We start from the raw sequence: 21,437 nt of genomic DNA, 5'->3' as shown, positions 1-21,437 counted from the left end.
TACAAGTATAGTAATTATGGCTCCAATCCTGCAAACACTTACCCAAATGCTTAACTTTGCTAGCGTAAGTAGTGAAATAATGGAATTAATAAAGGACATAATTGAAAACTCAAATGCATACCATTGCATTTCATTATACTCACAGACACAGCTAGAAGCCACTTGAACTAGGGGAAGGCAGTTCCATACAATAAAATTCTGTGAAAGTCTCTTGTGCTGGCAGATTTTTTCCTAGTTTCATTATCCTTCTATATTTCTAATAGTATGCATGAGAGTTTTCTCCAGGAGTGCTTCCCCATCTCAGATAGCATAAACATGGTACACGGAAAAGTTTGCACTCTTGCATTATGTTTTGTACATGCTATTTAGACTATACTTTACTAATAAGATATCTTGCAAAATCGTAAATACAGTACAATTGCCATAATTATTTTTCTTCGACTAAATACAAACCAAATTAGACATATCCATAACATACTGTATATACTTCTTCAATAGCCCGTTCGTTTATAAGCCGATGCCCCATGATGGATAAGTAAAAATGGCAAAAACTGTATGACCCTTTCATAAGCTGACCCTATATTTCAGGGATTGAAAAACTTTGGCTCCCAGCCTGTCAGGGTAAGCTGCTGGCAGACTGGGATGTTTACCTAATAAAACGTCCCGGCCCACCAGCAGCTTACCCTGACGGGCCGTGAGCCACAGTTTGCCAACCCCTGTTGTATATCACTGATGATGGAACATCAATTCTGGATTTGTTTCTTTAAAAATTTGCTAAAATTTTATTTTTACTTAAATTGTATATTTGCTATGTCATAATTGAGATAAAAGAAGTATTAATATAAATAAACATATGGATATCGATTATATAATTTTTCTCAGTTCATGTCCATGTCAACAAAGCACTTAAAAACATGTGCTTTCCTAAAGTTCAATTTTCCTAGTACTTGCTGTTTGCTTTTCTGGGTATTGTTCAACTACAGGACTATATTATAATTATTTTTATAGCGCATACTTATATTGATCGTAAAATAATTTATTGATGTCAATACTGCAGCAGTTTAAAATCACAAAGGCTTTGCTTAGTGGACTAGATTGGCTTGAAATGAATGCTAAAAGAGCAGTGCTTCACATCTGCATGACATTTGATCTGGGCATTTCACAAAATGCTACACCTTACAAGCCAATTAGAAAAATACAATGAACGATAGTACTATGGCACTGGTGTCAGTCTGCTACTGTGTAATTTAATCTCTTCATGCATTTCTACCAATGGACCTTATAAGTCTCGAGCCAATCTGAAAATATAACATGCAGAATCAATGGAATCTGTAATAAAATTTAAACAGCCTGTTATTGCCACAGACATGCCAATCTACAGGGCTGCTTTGAAATAAACAAAGAACAATAATAATTTGACAGTGATAAAGCAGGTGACAGTCTATATAAAGTCCTACAAAATATATAATTAAATTATTATTTTCTAAGATTTTCATACTAGTATTTAAAATGAATAATGGTGAAATCAAAAGAAAATGGTCTGCTTATCATGCAGCGTTCAAACTTAAAGTTGTTGAATATGCAGAAGCAAACAATAATTGCGCTACTGCTCATGAATTCTGTATCAATGAGAAGCAAGTAAGAGAATGGCAAAAAAATAAAACAACACTAAAAAACATGCCAAGCAGCAAAAAAAAATATCCAATGAGGTGCGCTTCATTTCCTGAGCTGGAGAAAGATCTCAATGATTGGATTGTTGAATGTCGACAAAATGGGTACATCGTCACCTAGAACTGGAATTCATCTGCGTGCTCTGCAAATGTCAAAAGACAACAAATACAAGTCAGTAAAGCCACCGATGTTTGTCGCATCAGCGGGTTGGTGTACTCATTTTATGAACCGTCAGCGAACAAAGGGAGATCTGGAAGAAAAAACTGAATCTTTCCAAAGGTTTATTTTAAAACATTGAAAGGAATATGCATTTGAGTTGTCACAAATAGGAAATATGGACAAAACACCGATGACATTCGATCTCCCAAGCAACAGAACAATAACTGGGGTTGGCGAAAAAACAGTTTTAATTAAAACCACTGGCCATGGAAAAAATCCATTTTACGGTTGCTTGGCCAATGGAACAAAGCTCCCTCCTGTTTTTCTTTTAAAAATAACCTTGCCTAAAAACATGAAATTTCCTGCTGGTGTCATCGTATATGTACACGAAAAGGGATAGATGGATGAAAGTGGGACTATTGAATGGCTGGAAAAAGCGTGGAATAAGAGATCAGGAGCACTTTTCAAGAAACCTGCTGGGCTCATTTGGGACACAAGACGGATGAGGTGAAGAATGTGGCCAAAACCATGAAAACTACTTTGGCTGTAATACCTGGAGGCTTAACTTCTGTTCTACAACCACTTGATGTCTGCCTGAACAAACCCTTTAAAGACAGCCTACACAAAATGTGGTCTGAGTGAATGTGCTCAGGCTTGGCGAAGCTGACAAAAGGCGGAATCTTATGAACCCCAAAATCAGTCTGGTCACCCAGTAGGTCAAGTATGCGTGGGAGTCCATTCCCTCAGAAATTATAGAAAAACCATTTCGGAAATGTGCTTGATGGATCCAAAGACAATGCCATATTTGATGATGACCCAACAGAGGCTGATGATGAGACGGAATCTGAGTCTGAAGATGACATTGCCAACATCTACTGTGACAATGCAGGTGCAGCTGTGACTGAAGCAGAGTTTAATGAACTGTTTGGTGAACTGGAGACTGATTTGGACTTTGAAGGATTTTAAGACTTTTTAAATAAGTACCTTAGAACAATATGAGACTTTAAAAATCAGTAAATGGATATTTAAAACATTGACTGTAATTTTGAAGGTGAATACATATTTGTTCAGTTATTATTATAACAACAGGTTTTTGGTAAGATTACATTAAAATAATTCTAGCAAAACTTTTGAGTGTTTCTTGTGATGCCAACTTTTTAAAATATAGCAGGGGTCAGCAAACTTTGGCTCCCGGCCCGTCAGGGTAAGCCACTGGCGGGCTGGGATGTTTTGTTTACCTGGAGCATCCGCAGGCATGGAGCCCCTCAGCTCCCAGTGGTCGCGGTTTGCCATTCCTAGCCAATGGGAGCTGCGGGAATCAGTGCAGGATGAGGGACAGCGAACTGTAGCCAGTGGGAGCTGCAGGGCTCCATGCCTGTGAACACTCCAGGTAAACAAAACATCCTGGCCTGCTCGTGGCTTATCCTGATGGGCTGGGAGCCAAAGTTTGCTGACCCCTGCTCTACAATGACAACGTATTAGATATTCAATTCAATAGAACTTAAAATCGTCAACTTTTGGTGAGATGCATTGATAAGCCAACCCCCGCTCCTTGATGCTTCACTCTTTTACCAAAAAAAATCGGCTTATGAACGAGTATATATGGTATGTACCAGAATTGAAGTTCAAACATGCTAAGATAATGGACTAAATTGTTTTTGCATTACTCACAGCAATAATCCCCAGATAGTGAGCCTGTCATGATAACAACTGAATCTAAGATGTAGTGCAGGCCCAAGCCATATAATATGTGGAAATATAAAACAACATATAAAACACTTCTGCTGTTTAACAAATGCAAAAACTAGAGTCAGAGGATTTAGGCCAATATGGACTGAATGATTTTCCTACCTGTTTTCAGTACAACAAACCTTGTTCTTCCTACTCAGGTGACAGTAACGTGCAGTATAAACTATGCAGTGCAGTTATACTTGCAGAAGCAGCTTATAACAGCAAAACAGTACTTTTGCCAGCATAACTTGTACCAGGTTGGTGAGCAAAATAAGCTCCACTGACTGAAGCACTTTGATACTGATACAATCATATTTACACTAGAGCTTTTTCCAGAATAGAAATGTTGCACCTCCTAAGCAACATTTTTATGCCAGCAAAAGTTTCTATTGTAGACCTGGCCTGATTTGAAATTCCATATTTGTTTCTAAACAGCCGTTATTTATTTGTTTGCATGTCTGTTATTTTTTTCTCCCCATTTACAAACTGGAATATTGCTTCTTAAAAGCAGGAATGTGGGGTTGGGTTTTTGTTTTTGTTTTGTTTTTTTTGCTCTTTCCTTTTTGGCATAGACAGTTTTTCAGGGTGTAATTCAGTCTGTAACATCTTATGCACAATGCTCATAGTGTTTAGTGAATTCAAAATGTACAATAAACTTAAATCATTCCACACTGATTCCAGAGGCATTTCATAAACTATTTTGGTGCTTATCTCTTTTATCCAAAATCTGATGTTAAGTTACCATGGAAACAATGATATTCACACAAATACTAAAATTAGTTTGATATATGGTACTAGTTACAGCAACACATTATAATGAAGTAATGTTTAAATAGCAGTTGAGTTCCTATGGAATTGTTACAACAAATGAAACCTGTAAGTAAGTAATAATGATAAATGCAATAACAGTGAGAAACAGAGAATTGCTGGCGCACTAAAAAAAAATGTGACATGTAGGTAATGCCCAAAAGGTTAACCATATTTGTCAAGGAGATATTGTTGCCAACTTTACTTTAACTTGTTTGTTTTTATTGAGTGCTACTGTCCTTCATGCTACCCCCTCATTGTGTATAATTAGAAAGTGGTCTACAATTTGAAATTGATTTTTATAGTTCTAGACCACTTGCAGATGAAAAGCAGGCAAAAGAGATTATTGCTTAATAAACACTTTTAAAGGAAAATATGGGAGAATGGTCGAACGTATAAGGCACAATGTTTCACTTACTAGACTCTTTAGAAATGACCTCACCATACTCTCCAAAGAGCAAAACAATTTTTTCAAAGGGTCACCAGGGCAGTTTAGCTCTGAGGCTGACTGTATTTTGAGTCACTAGGGAAGTAAATTCATTTTTTGTGTAATTCCATTGGTGACAACCTTTTGCAGGAATTTAGGGGATCAGTAATACTATCCCACAGCCTCCATTAACTTGTTTTTTTCCCAAAAGTAAGTAACTTCATCCCTGTCTCCAGATTTTGGGGGAAATGTACAGTGTGTGCACAAAGCATGACTGGCTGTATCAGAGAGGTAAGGTGTGCAAGAAACAAAACTTAAAGTGGAATGAGATTCCAGAGCTGCCCAAATTTTTATTCTTCTTCAAAACCATTGCTAAATGTTCTGAAATCTATAATACATTGCTTCCTATATCATTCTTTTAAATCATGTCAGTTAAATCTGGGGGGCAAAGGGGAGTCAAGCAGTGGTCTAGCTGCTCTCCAGGGTACACAAAAATGACTCAAAGGCCACTTTTTTCACAAAGACTTACTGACATCCATTCATTTTAACTAAGCTATTTATTAATTACTTTCTTTCAAATAGCACAGCAACACAAAAAAACTAACATCCATTCAAATGTTATAAATCTGCAGGAGAAAAGAACAGAGAAGAAATTACCATATTTTTCTGCTGAAAATGGTTGTGAATACGTACTGTCAGCCATGGCAATTTTTAGATACAGAGCTACTCTGTGTGATACACAGGAACTCTGTGGTTCCATATCCACAACAAACAAGTAGATTGAAGCCTATAATCTGAAAATCACTGGGACAAACTCATCCCATTCATTCAATATGCACGCACACATCCACCAACCTCGTACAGAAGTGACAGAAATGTCTTCACTGACACCAGATTGCTTGCTACTGTAGTTTAGGCTCAATCTTCATCATGATGAAATCACTGGGATTTTTTCCATTGGTTTCTCTGATGCAGTGTAGAGTTAAATGCTGGAGTTCTTAGGCAAGCAAAACTCCCATTTAAGTGGGATTTAGCCTACTGACAGGTCTGACATGACCAATGTCCCTACAGCACTTATCTCTTATTAGTTAATAGCAGATATTTTCACAAAGCCAGTCAATAAGTAAGGCAGTATTTATAGAGTGGTGTTTATTTTATGCCTGTCTGCCAAGCATATCACAATACCCAAAAAACCACTGTATTTCTACATGTGTCTTGGGAGGAGGAGGAAACTTTATTGTCGTTGGTTTTTCAGTGGGGTTATTAAACCATCAGTCTGACAGTAAAAGCAGATTATTTGACCATTATTTTTAATAATTTTGGGGAGATTTGTTGACTCAATAGCTTCAAATAAACATTCTGTAAACCAACTGGACTATATCATTAAACCTTTTTCCTCAGCACCATTTAAAACCAGATTAGACATAGCACAAGAGAACAGAAATAATTTGACTGACTCTTGCAATCCAGTCATTAGGCAGACTTAGCCCTTTTTTATTTTTTCTGGTTTTGTGAATTGCCTGCATACAGATCACTATTTTTAAAAATCTGTTTGTTTGATGAATGGTTTATGGGAATACATTCTTATCTATAGAGTCTGCTGATGAAAAGTTTGTAACAAGTATTCATTCAATTAATCATCTAATTATTCAATATTTGAAATTTGTTTTTCGAGCTCAATTATTTGCCACCTGACTCATATGGTATTGCTTCTATTCCCCTACTGGAAGACCTAAACTTTATAATTTATTTCTCCCTGAAATGAATTTCTCATTGTTGTTAATATTGGCTACAACCGCTGAATTTTGCTGCCTTTGAATATTTCTGTGAACAAAATTTTACTTGTGAGAATATGCTCCAAATGCAAACAGAAGATGAAAATGTAGCTGAATGCAGTGTGGCCAACTCTCACAATTTTATCGCAAGTCTTTGGTGTTTAACTTTTAAAGCCCCAACTCATGGAGATGAGCGAATAGTTGAGGATCTCAGCTTTCATGTTAAAATTAGTAAGATTCTCGCTCTTGTGATTGCTGAGGAAATGACTCAAATGCACCCTAGATGCTTCAAAATCCAGAAGGAAAATAAAACAGCCCAAAATTTGTTGGTTGGTTTAAAATTCATGGGGTTTTTTGTTTGTTTGTTTTTGTTTTTTTTAAATCATTATTTGGGGAGCCTGCCTCGTGATTTTAGATCATGTGAATTTGACAATACTGTGCACGTTCAGTTTTTTTAAACTGTTATCCGCTCTCTAGTTGGGTGGGAAATTAGAGGGAAATCCTACACTGGCAGAGAGGTAGACTAGGTAGCTTAATACAGTTCCCAAAATCTTCTCTCCAACAATAAAAAAAAAAATGGGTATGCCCTTATGTATATATGTATGCATGCATGTATACCATCCTCATTTCTGAATGTCAGAAAAATACTTGGCCAAATTCTGTCTTGATTCCTAAGATTTCATGCAACCCTATTGACTTTAGTAGTATTTCACAGAGTGCAGGGCAGAATTTGCCAACTGTGATATATGCAGGCCATAGAATGGAAGCATAGACCACACATGCCACTATATTCAGAAATTTTACATTTTTAAGGTTGCATAAGTTATTGCCCTTAAATTGCTGGTGAGGTAGGCCCCTTGGGGATAAAAGTATCGCAGATCAATGAAAATAACTTTTTTTTTTAATGTGTTGATGTACTGACAGCTGGTAATTGTTTAAGTTTTTGAAGCTAGGTTTTATAAAACAGTTACAGTGTGGAGTATATTGTAGTGTGGAGTGCTTCCTAGAAAAATGCTATAGCTTGTTGTTTAAATAATCTGGACTTTTTACACAGTTCATGGTTAATCAAAGTCACTTATACCCAGATGATTAAAAGAGAAAGTAACAGCCACCAAATTTCTGTGTCTCTTCTTTTTTATCTGACACATATGTTGATAGTTTGTTTCATAAAACATGTATGGGAGTGATCCAACTACCCTGTCACTGAACAGTAGAGTTGAAAAATTGTTTAGAGTGAATTAAGTAGCATTCTGTTCTACCAAAGGCTTCTGTTCACAGCCCTCATAAAAAGAAATAAAGTAAATATAACCCACAATATTCTATAAAAATGGTTTTGAACAACTGCAGAGTCACTACTCCAAGCTATAATTTTTTGGACTCTTTTTGCAGAATATTGTGGTATCTTTGTAAAAGGCTTGCAAGACCTCTGACTCTTAGCCCCTGATCCAATGCTCATCGGAGGGAGCCTTTTCACTGATCTCAGTGTACTTTGGATCAGGCTCTTAACTAACTGGATTATTTGACCCTTTCATTCCTTTTTCTAGCAACAGCAAGCATTGTACAATACAACGCGCTCAGTCACTCATTGATAAGCAAATTTGTTCCCTGAGATATATTTTGGATGTTACACTATGCTGCCACAACCCCAACACAGGAATACCCTTAGATATTTGCCCAATAATTTAACTCATCTTTAATTTATGGTAAGGGCCCAAGCATTCACTCTAGTAGTAAAGTAATGGCAAAGAAGTGAGAGATCTTTGTTCTAGCTTTTGGGCCCCAGTAAAAGATAAATAAAGGCTTGCTCTATGCACAAAGGCTTCTAACAGTGAATGCTTTGAATGTTCTGCCTATTTAATTTTTCTGCACAGTATAGGTGTTCACCATTCCACACAACATGCAATGTTAGGAACACCACCAAACTCATTTAGCAACATAAAACTTTTACTGTTCAGTGTGTAAAACGATTTGTCCCTGGTGGCACTAAGCTTAATGACACTGTCAGTAGCACAGAGTTGGCAATGAAGTAACCTACATGGGTAATTCATCCCAAATGGGGAAGCAAGGATACACATGAGGTTTTCATTTCAGTTACTGCCTATCTACAATAGAGGAAACACTAACCCGTCTGAGAGAGCAGCTTGATTTTATCGTGTGATCACATCTCTCTGAACTCCTCTCAGAAGAATGGGTTGCTACATAAATGTCTTATGCAAAGCTGCATACCTGGGGGGGAAAAGCTTTAATGAATGATTGATAAGAAGTCATCCATGCTGGGGCCAGGGTGCAAGATAACAGAACAGTATTGATAAGTCCCAAATTTGTCTTCATAAGAGGAGAAGTCTTTTGTTAATGACCTTCCTGCAATGGAATCAGAGCCTTCACTTCCCTGCAGTACTTGATTACTTGTGGAGACGCTTCAGAATCCTTGAGTCTAATTGAAAAGACAGTTTGACGTGATACTTAACAGGAGTGTGTTTTTGGGAAATACTCTAAGGAGAGAGAAACAGCAGGGCTCAATGGGTGCACATGAAACTATGTCAAGGTTACAGTTACATAATTTACCTGGTAGCATGTGTAAAATATCCAAATAAAAGCACAGCTGTAAGAGAATTGAGAAAATTCTCAGTTTATTACATCTTCAATTCAAAAAAGAAAATTGGTGTCTTCACAAGTTACTGCCATGTTAGTTTGGGTTCTTACTTAAAAAAGTTAATACTTGCTAACTTTTGGAACACCTGTGACTTCCCAAAGTATGGTGGAAACACATTACTTGAGTAATTTAAAACTTTATTATTAATCATGTATATTACAATATTGCCTAGAGGCCACAACGAAGATTGGGGCCTATTGTGCTGTGCACCATACAAATAATGTACACATACTAAAAGACGGTTCCTGCCCAAAACAGTTTACAATCAAAAGAAACAAGACAAACTAAAGAAGTATTACTATCTCCATTATATAGCTGGGGAGACTGGGTTATGGATAGATTAGGTGACTTGCCCAAGGTCAGAAAATCTGTGGCAGAGCCAGGAATTGAACCAAAAACTCCTGAGTCCTAGTCCAATGGTAACAGGAAGGTCATGTGCCAGCAGAGGCCTTTAGCAGGGGTGAAACACTGTTAGCTGCCATAGTTACTTACAGAGTAATATAGTAATTAGAGATACTAATAGAGTTTATGGCCTTTAGCGATAAAACCATCCTTTCTCATAAACACATGGCTGGACGAGGCACTCAGAAACCATTGCAGGATTGTTTCCTGACACAAGGTTCTACGACATGAGCTTAATAGGCTTTTTCCACTGAAGTCCAATGGGAACTGAAGGAACTCAAAAGTTTTCAGGAGGAGCTCAACTCCTCACAGGGTTGAACAATTAATGAGGATTATATCCAGGTGATAGAACACAGACATTTGCTCCAATTTTGTTCTGACTTCATTTACATCCTTGCATGTTGGATTTTCATGTAGTTTAACCATAAAGAATGTCAGAAAGCTGTTTCCTCATTTCAGTTATGCAATACTGCAATTTAATGCACATCTTGGCAAGGTAGGCTGGAAAGAGACCCAACAGAGAAAGTGAAAACAAGGTATGTATTAATCCAAGCAAGCTTGCATATGTATTATCTTGAAATAATTTCGGAAGCTTTAAAAAATTTGATGCAAGGTTTAAGACGCCCTCCAACATCTCTAATTTATGTGGCTGGTACTTATAATGCTGATCTAGTCGGTTTCCACTGCCCTTGGAAGAATCCAAGAGGTCCATATTTCACCCTTTTAGGTTATTTACTGTATAGCAATTTTTATCAGATTTTCAGAATCTGTTGCATACAGATTTTGTACTTCTGCATGACAACTATCTTAGGTGGTATGCTAAATTTCATTCCATTTGGCTGTTCTATACTATACTATAACCGCATTCTTTTTCTGCAATATGTTTTGGATTTTGAGAAACATTTTACTCCCTGCCAAATTGCCTTATTACCCTGCAATCTAAATGTTAGCCTGAACGAAGAATAATACTTAGTTTAATTGAAAATGTATAGACCAAAAGTAAGACACCATATTGTGTATATACAGAAAAATCTCAGATGAATGGATAGTTTAAGGGCTCTGTAATAGGATATGGAAGATTTCACCTCTAGGTCTCAGATTTGGGTCTGAATCAATTTGAAAGTGAGCAAGTCATTAACATCTGATGCCTGTTTTATTGCCCTTCTGGAATTACTTGGTGATTTCAGTCTAGAGCCTAGTCAATAGGTGTCAACACCCCAAAAGAGCCCACAAAAGTGATATTCATGACAGTCTTACTAGCTGCTATGTGTAAGGTAAAGAACTGAATAGTTATAGAGGCTGAACTCCTTCTCCTCCATTAGGGTTTGATCCAAAGCCCACTAAACTCAATGGAAGAAGTCCCATTAATTTAGGTGGGCTTAGGATCAGGTCTTAGGGCCTGTCCACACCACAGCTCCGAAGTGAGTTTGTACCCAGCTACTGGTGTGGATTACTTTTGAATATGGTGTACGCTCACATACCACATAGTTATTACTCAGTTAGTAATTGTGGGACCTAACAGTGTTTCCCTCTTGCCAGGGACATGTCTGTTGGCACATGTCCTTCCTGTACCATTTCAGCATGCTCTTAGTGGTTTTGGTCTGGCAATATAAACAAACTCCTAACTGTGCCTGTGTCAAGTGTTTGGCCAGTCCTCCCACCTATTTCCCTTTGCTGTTGGAAAAAAGAGAATACATTGCTTTAAACACTGCTGAATAGCTCCAACAGCTTGTATGTCATCCATGCACTGTACCATGCTGAGGCAGTATGGTATAGCATCCCACATTTTCTCTGGATCTACTGATACACACATGGTTAAGCTCTGGAGTAGGTTTGGATATACAAATACTGTTCAGTGAAGCAAATAAGCTGTAATGTAGATGCAATTTAAACTGGGCATGTTGTAACCAGGTCAGATGTCATGAAGTAGTTCCAAAATACAATTGTGGACAGGATCTTACAGGTGTTCTCTCCAGCTGGGATTGGAGAGATGGTGTTACGGGAAAGGTTTTTGGTCGCATGGTTCCCAGAACTGCATCTGTTCTGTGGATAAATAGAAAAGTTCATTTTCTCCAGCTGTCAATCCATCACTTTTTAATGAGCACTAAAGCCACTTATGGCTGAATGTGAATTTTAAAAAGCAAAGAAATTACTTTAAGGAAGAAAAAAATAACCGTTAGGTGTGATGCATGCTCTGTTCTCAAAGGCATAGGCAACTAACCAAACTTTCTTTCATGTGCCCCTTTGCTTCTACATATCAGAAGGGGCGTTACAGTGCATTCCACCTCAAACTGTGGATTTTCTTGCTTCTGTTTTGTTCCATCAAAACCTAAGTACTCTGTCTAAGGTTGATGGTTTGGGGTTTTTTTGTTTTTGGTGGTTTTTTTTGTTCTGTCTGTCTGTTTCTTCGTTCGTTTCTGTTTTTATTTGTTCTTTTTCTTTCTCTGTGTGACTACATATGAATATAGAGCTAAAAAAGAAATTATCTGTGGAGCAGCTATCTGTTTTCCGTAAGGCTGAAGCTATGTTCTGGTTATAAGTACAGTTTCGTCCCCTCCAGCAACTTTTCCCCAAAAGAACCAATCCTCCTGAAATGTCACGTGCCACATCTCAATCCAGAGTACAGCTTTTTGGGGAAGTTGGCGGGTGAGACCAGAGAAGGAGTTTCAAGCTTATTTTTAAAATGTCCATCTGTCAGTATTTTAGAGTGTATGTAAATGTGAAATAAACATACTTAATATGGGTGAGATTTCCAAAGCTGCTCGTTGTTGGGCCTAAATCTGCTCCCAATTAAAGCAATGGCTCTTACTGGCTTAAATGGGAGGAGAGGCCTATAATGAGTGCTTTTGACAATCTTATTGCTATAGTAACATAATCCATAAATCATACTGCTACTAGGGTGAACAATGGTTCAGTAAATGACGCCTTTTTAAAAGTCACCTTCTGTTGTATATTTTTTTTAAAAAGTAAACAAATGAAATAACTGAGAATTACAAGTCAAAAGAATCATAGAATATTAGGGTTAGAAGAGACCTCAGGAGGTCATCTAGTCCAATCCCCTGCTCAAAGCAGGACCAACACCAACTAAATCATCCCAGCCAGGGCTTTGTCAAACCAGGCCTTAAAAACCTCTAAGGATGGAGATTTCACCACCTCCCTAGGTAACCCATTCCAGTGCTTCACCACCCACCTAGTGAAATAGTGTTCCCTAATATCCAACCTAGACCTCCCTCACTGCAACTTCAGACCATTGCTTGCAATTTGTGAATACTATCACAGGAGAAACTCCTAGCTTTGCTATTTCTCATCTGAATATTTACTACACCTAGACAATGTATGTGTGCCAGAGACTATGATTTTTGTTGGTTTTATAAGTAGATTTTTACTAAGAGAAAAATATGACTCATTGTTTAAATCTATATAGATAGCTATACTGTTTAAAATAGTCACATTGGTTGGGGTTTGAATTATTCCAGTTTACTGAAATAATGTTTGATATATTGGCTAGCATTTTGCTCGGCCAATGACATTCTAGCAGTCACTATAATTCATAGCTGAATGAAATGACCTGATTAGAACCAGAGAAATAAGGTAAAATATTTATATATTAAAAAAAGAAAGAAATCACCTGAAACTCCAGAACACTTTGTCTATTAAACCTGGTGATCTTTTCACTAACCTCATCCCCATATTTTTAGCATTGCTGCTCTTCATAGTTTGACTATTGAACACACAACAGAACAAAAACCTGAGAAAAATCACATTGCTCTGTTTAACACATCTGACTTGCATTTCAGCTCATAACTATAGCTGTTCATAACTGTCTTTCCATAAAATGTTTTACTGTACACATCTCCAGGTCCAAAGGATTTATTTTTCTTAGATCCCTATCTGAGGAAAGTTTGGCTGATGGCTAACACATATAGCTGTAATGTCTTCTGTGTATGAATCATCAAAGTTAATCCAGTAGTGAAGAAGTGCTCTGAAATTTTTTTTCTCCCAGTTCAGAGCTGCATGTCCTTGTTTGGAGCACAGAACACTGTCATGAGTCCTAACAATTTTGCCCTACTAATCCATCTCAATCCTAACCTGTGATGCTGTAGCCAGCTAGCACCAGTTGGACAAAAAGTTCTTTCTTTACGTTGGAAGAGTCATATTCAGAAGAGAAGGGATGTGGGGAATAAAGCAATTGGTCAAATGTTACCAGTGCTTAATCTGTGTCAGGGCTTGCCAGGGCTGAGCCCCAGCACCTCTAGCTTTGGCAGTTCAAAGCCCTGGCACCTCTGGGCTTGTGCATCAGTTATGAATGTAAAAAAATTGCTTGAACCCCAGCACCTCTTTCATTGTAAATTAAGCACTGAGTGCTACAACTGTAAGAATTGCAATATTAGAACACAGGACCAGCAGATGTTCTCTCATGCTTTATAGTATGTTCTCAGAGAATTTTTTGCTCAGTTCATGCTACATGCCAGAGGTAAATCAAACAATAACATCTATAATAATGCCTAGAAGCTATTGCTCCATATATGTACACTCCACTCCATCAGTTTGGAAATAGGTATACTAACTCAAAAGAGAAATTATTTTCTATGACACTAATTGCTCAACAGAGGGATTTCCTAGAAAGCAGGAAATCAGTTTGTAGTTCCTCTCTCTAGTACTGCCAAGGTCAAGAAACACAGCCATAGTTATAAAAAACTGGTTTCAGACAGACAATATGATGATGGAGGAAGGAAATATGGTTTCAGAGGGTAGGTATGGGCCAGTAAGAATTGTGGGGTCCGAGTCCCCATTAAAAAAATACTGTCAATCTTCAGCAAGTACCACATTAATGGAATCTGAGCTTATAACTCCCATTATTGTTTATGAGAGGGTAATGGATATCTCCTTACCTTTTAGCCTGAAAATTCACCTGTGATAATACAGCCCTATTCAGGTCCCTGGGACTTTAAGCCAGTTAAAAGGAAATGGATGAGATAACAATAGCAAGATTTGGCTCAAACTGAAGAGTATTCCTTTAAGGTTGATTTTTAACTTTGCACAAAACTTTTCAATGGCAAAATGCTCAATTTAATGAACTTTTCTTTTTCTTTTTTGCAGTATATTATGGCATAGTATTTGCTAGAATTTAGGTATAGAGCAACCAGAACCCATCTTCAGATGTCACGGGACAGCAACAACACCATGAAAACTAGATACAAAAGACATGGAGTTAAAGTCAAAACAAAAATGCATTCTAAAGAGAGTATGCTTCAAGCCCTTCAACTCCTTCATAGGAAAAAACCACTCAGAAAAAGAAGCACCTGGCTATCTCTAAATCAAAGCAGAGTCAAGATCTAAACTCTGATTCTCCAGAATCATAGAATCATAGAATATCAGGGTTGGAAGGGACCCCAGAAGGTCATCTAGTCCAACCCCCTGCTCGAAGCAGGACCAATTCCCAGTTAAATCATCCCAGCCAGGGCTTTGTCAAGCCTGACCTTAAAATCCTCTAAGGAAGGAGATTCTACCACCTCCCTAGGTAACGCATTCCAGTGTTTCACCACCCTCTTAGTGAAAAAGTTTTTCCTAATATCCAATCTAAACCTCCCCCACTGCAACTTGAGACCATTACTCCTCGTTCTGTCATCTGCTACCATTGAGAACAGTCTAGAGCCATCCTCTTTGGAACCCCCTTTCAGGTAGTTGAAAGCAGCTATCAAATCCCCCCTCATTCTTCTCTTCTGCAGGCTAAATAATCCCAGCTCCCTCAGCCTCTCCTCATAACTCATGTGTTCCAGACCCCTAATCATTTTTGTTGCCCTTCGCTGGACTCTCTCCAATTTATCCACATCCTTCTTGAAGTGTGGGGCCCAAAACTGGACACAGTACTCCAGATGAGGCCTCACCAATGTCGAATAGAGGGGAACGATCACATCCCTCGATCTGCTCGCTATGCCCCTACTTATACATCCCAAAATGCCATTGGCCTTCTTGGCAACAAGGGCACACTGCTGACTCATATCCAGCTTCTTGTCCACTGTCACCCCTAGGTCCTTTTCCACAGAACTGCTGCCTAGCCATTCGGTCCCTAGTCTGTAGCTGTGCATTGGGTTCAGAAGGCAAAGTCTTATTCTTAAAATTAGCGATATGTGAATTAGAATTTTCTAAAGGTCTGGTATATCATTTTGAGAGGACAGAAAGCTGGTACAGTCAGTCTATGAGGATCAAGAGGCGGAAGCATTAGAGAAGCTATTCTCAGCTCAGTTCTTGTCTATAATGGTATATGGGGTAGTTACCTCACTGAACACAAAAGTTCCCGAACCTCAGGATAGAGATAAGGATGGTGGAGGGGAGTTCAATTGCCCAGGAACTACTTCCCCTCAGAAGTAAACAAGGTACGACGTCTGTTCCTATCCTCGTCACTCAAAGAAATTTATAAAAGCAGAATGGGTGTTTCTTAAAGAGAGCAGTTTTACAACAGTACTTAAGGTAGCTGCAACAGCAGATTTAAAACCCCTGTGGGAAGGAACCATTTTTACTTTATGCTTGGTGCTATACAATGCAATGAGAACCCAGTCCAGTCTAGGATCTGTGAGCACTACTGTCATGCACACTTAATAGCTACTGTAGCTTCATCAGAAGGGGAGTTTCTGATGAAGGAGGCTGATGGGTACTGGCCATAAAAACCACATCAGCTTGTAGGTGTTTTACCAACTTGAAGAAATGATGGATTTATGGCTAAGGCACTGGACTGGGACTTAGAAGATCTAAGGTTGTGTCCTAACTCTGCCTCAGATTTCATATGTGATCTTGGAAAATTCATTAATGTACAGAAGGTACTACAGTGCTGAATGCCATAGGAAACTTAGAAAAATGGCCCAGATGAGCTGTAAACACAAACTGCTTGGGGAAAAAAGAGACTTTACAAAGCTGGTATACAATATTTCATTAGCAGAATCACTTGTTATGGACACTTCTCCTAATGCTCTGATTCACAATGTTTTTTCTATGCCATCTAAAATCCGCTCTTAAACAAATATGGTGGCAGCATTCATGGAACACGGATTCAAATCATAAACAGCTCACTACTGTCTTATTGTGAGTTAGACTGTTCTGAGAGTGACTGGATAAAGCTGTGGTAGGGTTTATTGGTATGAAGGAGAAAACTCTACTGTCTTTAAAAGTACTAGACCTGCCCCTCCATAGATTATTTTATACAAGTGATAGCCATTTCACAGCCAGCAGTAGCACAGATACTGAAAAGAAGGACCAACCATGCTAGAAGAGAAAAAGGTAGAGGATTTGAAAAGGAAAGTAAATCCAGGGAAGTCTCTCGAGTCAAGCCTGCTCATCTACCAAGCATTACTGGATCTAGCTCACATCAAAGGAAGCAACTCATCTGGGGATTTCAACAATTGTTCCATCAATGGCAAATAATCACTTTGGACTGATGGGTACTGGAAATAATTCCAGGGGGTATACTACAGAGTTCAGGAAAATACTAAGGAATGAGTTAATAGCGATCTAGCTTTCCCAAGACCCTCAAGAGTAGATGATGGTGCAAGAAGTAAGGTCTTGCCTCTTGTCACATTATAGTAATGGAGCCAGTTCCCATTTGAGTGGCTTGCTGTTGTTGAGAATAGACAATTTTCTTCATTGCTCCCAGCAGGAAGAAACTGCACTGTCTTAGAACTCAAATGTGAAAAAATGCACCAAGAAGATCAAATGCGGTATGGAGATTGATCTTCTTGAGTCTATCTATTTCACTTATCAAAGAGATGATGAAGGGGTAACTTGATTACAGTCTGTCAAGCTTCTGTTCCCTGTAAGCCTCCCTGTAAAGGTGATTTGCAAAGGGCTCTTTCAGCCCTTGGATTTTTGTCCGCTGGATTAAAGTTGAAGCTAGATGAATTCAGACTAGAAATAAGAGATACATTTTTAAAAGTGAGGGTAATTAACCATTGGAGCAATTTACCAACGCTGCGGTGGATTCTCCATCATTGCCAGTTAAGATGGGATGCTTTTCTAAAAGATCTGCTCAAAAGGGAATCAATTCAGGAAAGTCCTATGGTCTGTGTTATACAGGGGGTTAGACTAGACAGATAATCTTTAAAATCAAGATCGGATGTTTATCAGTGATGGAGAATCCACCACAAGCCTGTTAAATTATTCCAATAGTTAATTACTCACCATTAAAAGTTTATGACTCATTTCTAGTCTGAATTTGTCTAGCTTCAGTTTCCACCGTTGGATCATGTTATAATTTTCTCTGCTAGACTGAACAGCTCATTATCGAATATTTGTTCCCCATGTAAATACTTACAGACTGTAAAACTCCCCAGGCCTCCTTTCCCTTACCCCTGCTCCTCAGGGCCTTCCTCCAGAGGCAGTCTCTTGCTTCTAGGATGAGCTTACACTGACCAAACTGGTTGGCCCCTAGGAAGAGGGGAAAACTGCACAAGCTTAGCAAGGTTTCCCCACTCTAGCTTGTCCTTCAACAATTTTCCTCCAAACTCATCACCAGCAGCTCACAGTTACTGCCCTTCTTCCCTCAAGCAACTTTCTGCTTCTACTCTACTGTCTTTTCTCTGTTTACAAGTACTCTGACCCACCCCTTACCCCCTTCACTTAAACCCAGTTCAGAGGCAGTTGATGTGTCACACATGCACTGGCCTCTTCCTTCTTAAAGGGTGAATGTCACACTTTGAGAGACCTGAAACCTGAGGGTATGATTAGGTCTCTGTTTCAGCAAAGTACCATTCTAGAATACCTCAGCCAGAGTCGTCATGCATACCTGGAAAAAGAAAGGGCTTCTACAGCTAAACAAAAGATCTGCCAGGACTGAATATTCAATAGAATAGGTTGTTGTTAATTAACCTGTTTTAAAGTTGGCTAAACATCTAAACAGCTAAAGACTGTGTTGGTGCAGGTTGCATTTCCACTGAGTAATTACCATACGTTCTGCCTATCTAAAAGTTATCTTCCCTGCTGTTTCATTTGTCTATAATGGTCTTACTGTTTAAAGCTATTGTGTCGTATTGCTCTCCACTGCTAATTAATAAAGTTTGTTAGGAAAAGAATTGTCAGTTTGCTCTTTTGTTGACATTGAAACATTTTGCAGGACTGTATCAATTCTGACAAAATCCCAACGGAAACCAAGCATGTTTCCAGTGGAACTTTGCCTGCTAGGCAGGATTCCATCAGAAACCTGCTTGGATTCCTGACCGCCCAGCTGCCTGGCTCCTTGATAGACCATCTGGGGAACCTAGGCTTCCAAGCTTCCAGCTCCTCAGCTGCCTACCTGGTGGGCTGATGGGAAGCTGGGAGCCGGGAAGTTGTGGGAGCCCCAGCTGCCAGGCTCATGACTCCTTGCCAGGTAGGGCACTTCAGATCCATGGCTTCAGGACAGCCCACAAGGTGTACTTCAATGGAGCTGGGGTTTCTAAGGCTCCCAGGTTCTCCAGCTCTGAGGCAGCCCACCTGGCTGCATTAGAGCTCAGTGGAGATCAGTAATTCCATTTCAGAGAATTTCAAAAAATTTTGGTTATCATTCCAAATCAGAATGAAATCTGATTTTGAAATAGCAAAATCCTCTACAAAATAGAATTACCGTTCTCCCCCCAGTTCTCTATATTAACTTAATTAGTTGCCATGTTTCACCCCAGAGGTGAAAATATTTCAAGAACTACCAAAATGCTAATTAATGCCAAATTCAATTGTGGCTTCTGTGATCTGGACACCTGTCCATGATGAACTGGACTAAGACCGTCTAACTTATTTCCTAAAAGTCACCTGTCATTTTGATTTTTAGCATTCAAGGGAGAAAAGCAAAATGTATTTGAGTCTGGTTGCAATACAAATGTAAATAGCTGTTATTTACCTTGGACCAAAAACATCCTTGAAGCCTTACCATGGCTTAGTTTGTGCACATAGTATGCACTGTGATAAATGTCTTTATTTCCTTCTCCTTGTCAGGCTGCTACGTTGATCAACATACCCAGGAAAAGTGTACAAGTAAATCAGGGCTGTGGAAGTGATCCCTTGGATTAGGTTAGAAGAGAACAGAAGAGAATTCAGAGGATTGCCATTTGGACAGAATAAGAAATCATGTTCTTGTAATACCATGCAATTTTAATACTGAAGGCTAGCGTAATAAATCATTCCATAAATCCATTATTAATTATCAACCCATTATCTACAGTTCAATCTGAATTCTGCTTGGTAATATAACTGCAGAGTAGGTGAGCTAAACATAAGGCATTCTGAGATAAATTGAAGGAATTCAAAGCAGCACCTGTGGCTGTGTATTCAGCTGCTGTTTTCTAACCCTGTTTTCCACTACACTTGAGACCAGACTACTACTTGAAACAGGAAGGTCAGAGTTTGCAAACAATCTTGAATATGATTTTTTTAAAATGTAACTCCTTGTGGGGTTTAGAGAGTATGGCCGCTTTAAATCTTTGTCCTGATTGTTCCAGGAAGAGGAAGTGCTGTTGGTGGGGGGGGGGGGGTAGCTCGAGAGAGAAGGGATGCAGCAAGCAACCCCTCACAGACTGAAGTAGGCAAAAACCTGCCTAAAGCTTGGGAGGGACAGAGCTGCTGATTGGGGACACGCCAGAACAGGAGCCCGGAGGAGCACTGTGCCAGGGAAGAATGTGGCGGAACTGAACCCAGTATCACTGCTGCCCAGAACTGTATGGGGCCATAAGTGCTGGGGCTTGTGACTTTGCATTGAGAATAAGGGGGAGGCTGTAGTTAACTAGGGAGGTTGTCATTCTGTGTGGCTTTGCAGAGAGCGGCAGAAGAGGCCACTGAAGAGGTTTGTTGGGAAAAGTTTACTGGCACTGAAGACAACCAGGAGCACCCGAGACACAGCGATGGACTGGAACTTTGCCAGAACTCCTGAACTCTGATTGCAGACGCATTGCTTAGTGTCAGCCCTTTGAGAATGTGGTATCCCTGGACCTGTGGGGCCTTGTGTTGAATGAAGCCTGTTTTACCACTCCCCCTATCTTTCCCCCTGCTGTTTTTCTCCTTTCATCTCTCTGCAAATAAATATTTCCCTTTCCTTTATTCTTCTGGTGTTTGTGTGCTCTAGGGAGCGGGGGTTGAAACAGATGCCCCTGGGATAGAAGGATCTTTCCCTGCTGCATTCCTGCATGCAGGGCCGTCCTGAGGCATACGCAGCTGCATAGGGCACCATGAAATTTGGGGCACCAAATGCCCCAAATTTCATAGTGCCCTAGGCAGCTGTGTGCTGCATACGCGGCAGTACCAGCCCTATCCCTGGACAGGGCCGTCCCTAGGGGGGCGTCGGGCGCTGGACAACTCCCTCTGCCCCACCTTTTATCCTTCCACCCAGCTCCGCCCCCAGCCCACCTCCATTCCACCTCTTCCCCCAGCAACCCCATACTCACCAGCAGCAGCGGAAAGCAGAGAAACATGGCCCTTGCCCACTCCACTCTGCCAGCTCCCAGCCACGACGCTCCGCTTCCCACCACCGGTGAGTGCGGGGAGGTTGGGGAAAGGATGCCCCCTGCACTCACTGGTGGCAGGAATCAGAGTGATGTGGCCCCAGCCCCAGCCATGTCACTCGGGTTGGGGAAAGGACCGCCCCCTGCTCTCATCGACGGCAGGAAACAGAGCGCTGCGGCTGGCAACTGGAGGAGTAGAGCTGGCTGGGGCCAGACTGCTCCACTTCCTGCCGGTGAGTGCGGAGAGGGGGTAGGGGATCCCTTCCTCCAAGCCCCCTCCCCTAAGCGCCACGGCTGGGGCTGGGGCGAGGGAAGCAGAGCGGGCTGCTCCCGGCCCCCCCGCTAATCCCCCGGGC

At 39.9% G+C, this 21,437-nt stretch overlaps 1 long non-coding RNA gene across 2 annotated transcripts in view; it reads right to left on the bottom strand.

Annotated features, from left to right (window-relative positions):
* Positions 1–9,175: 9,175 nt before the first annotated feature.
* LOC125635284 (uncharacterized) overlaps positions 9,176–21,437 on the bottom strand; it is a 50,103-nt gene continuing 37,841 nt past the window's right edge. The window contains exons 2-3 of one of the 2 annotated variants that reach the window (XR_012668069.1): positions 11,587–11,668; positions 9,176–10,126 (exon numbers count right to left, since the gene is read on the bottom strand). This is a non-coding gene — a long non-coding RNA (uncharacterized LOC125635284). Of the gene's footprint in view, positions 11,669–21,437 lie in introns of both variants that reach the window. The other variant, XR_007356204.2, reaches the window with a different exon arrangement.

Source organism: Caretta caretta, chromosome 4, assembly GCF_965140235.1.
Source record: "Caretta caretta isolate rCarCar2 chromosome 4, rCarCar1.hap1, whole genome shotgun sequence".
Lineage (NCBI taxonomy): Eukaryota > Metazoa > Chordata > Testudines > Cheloniidae > Caretta > Caretta caretta.
This window is presented reverse-complemented; position numbering and strand designations above follow the sequence as displayed.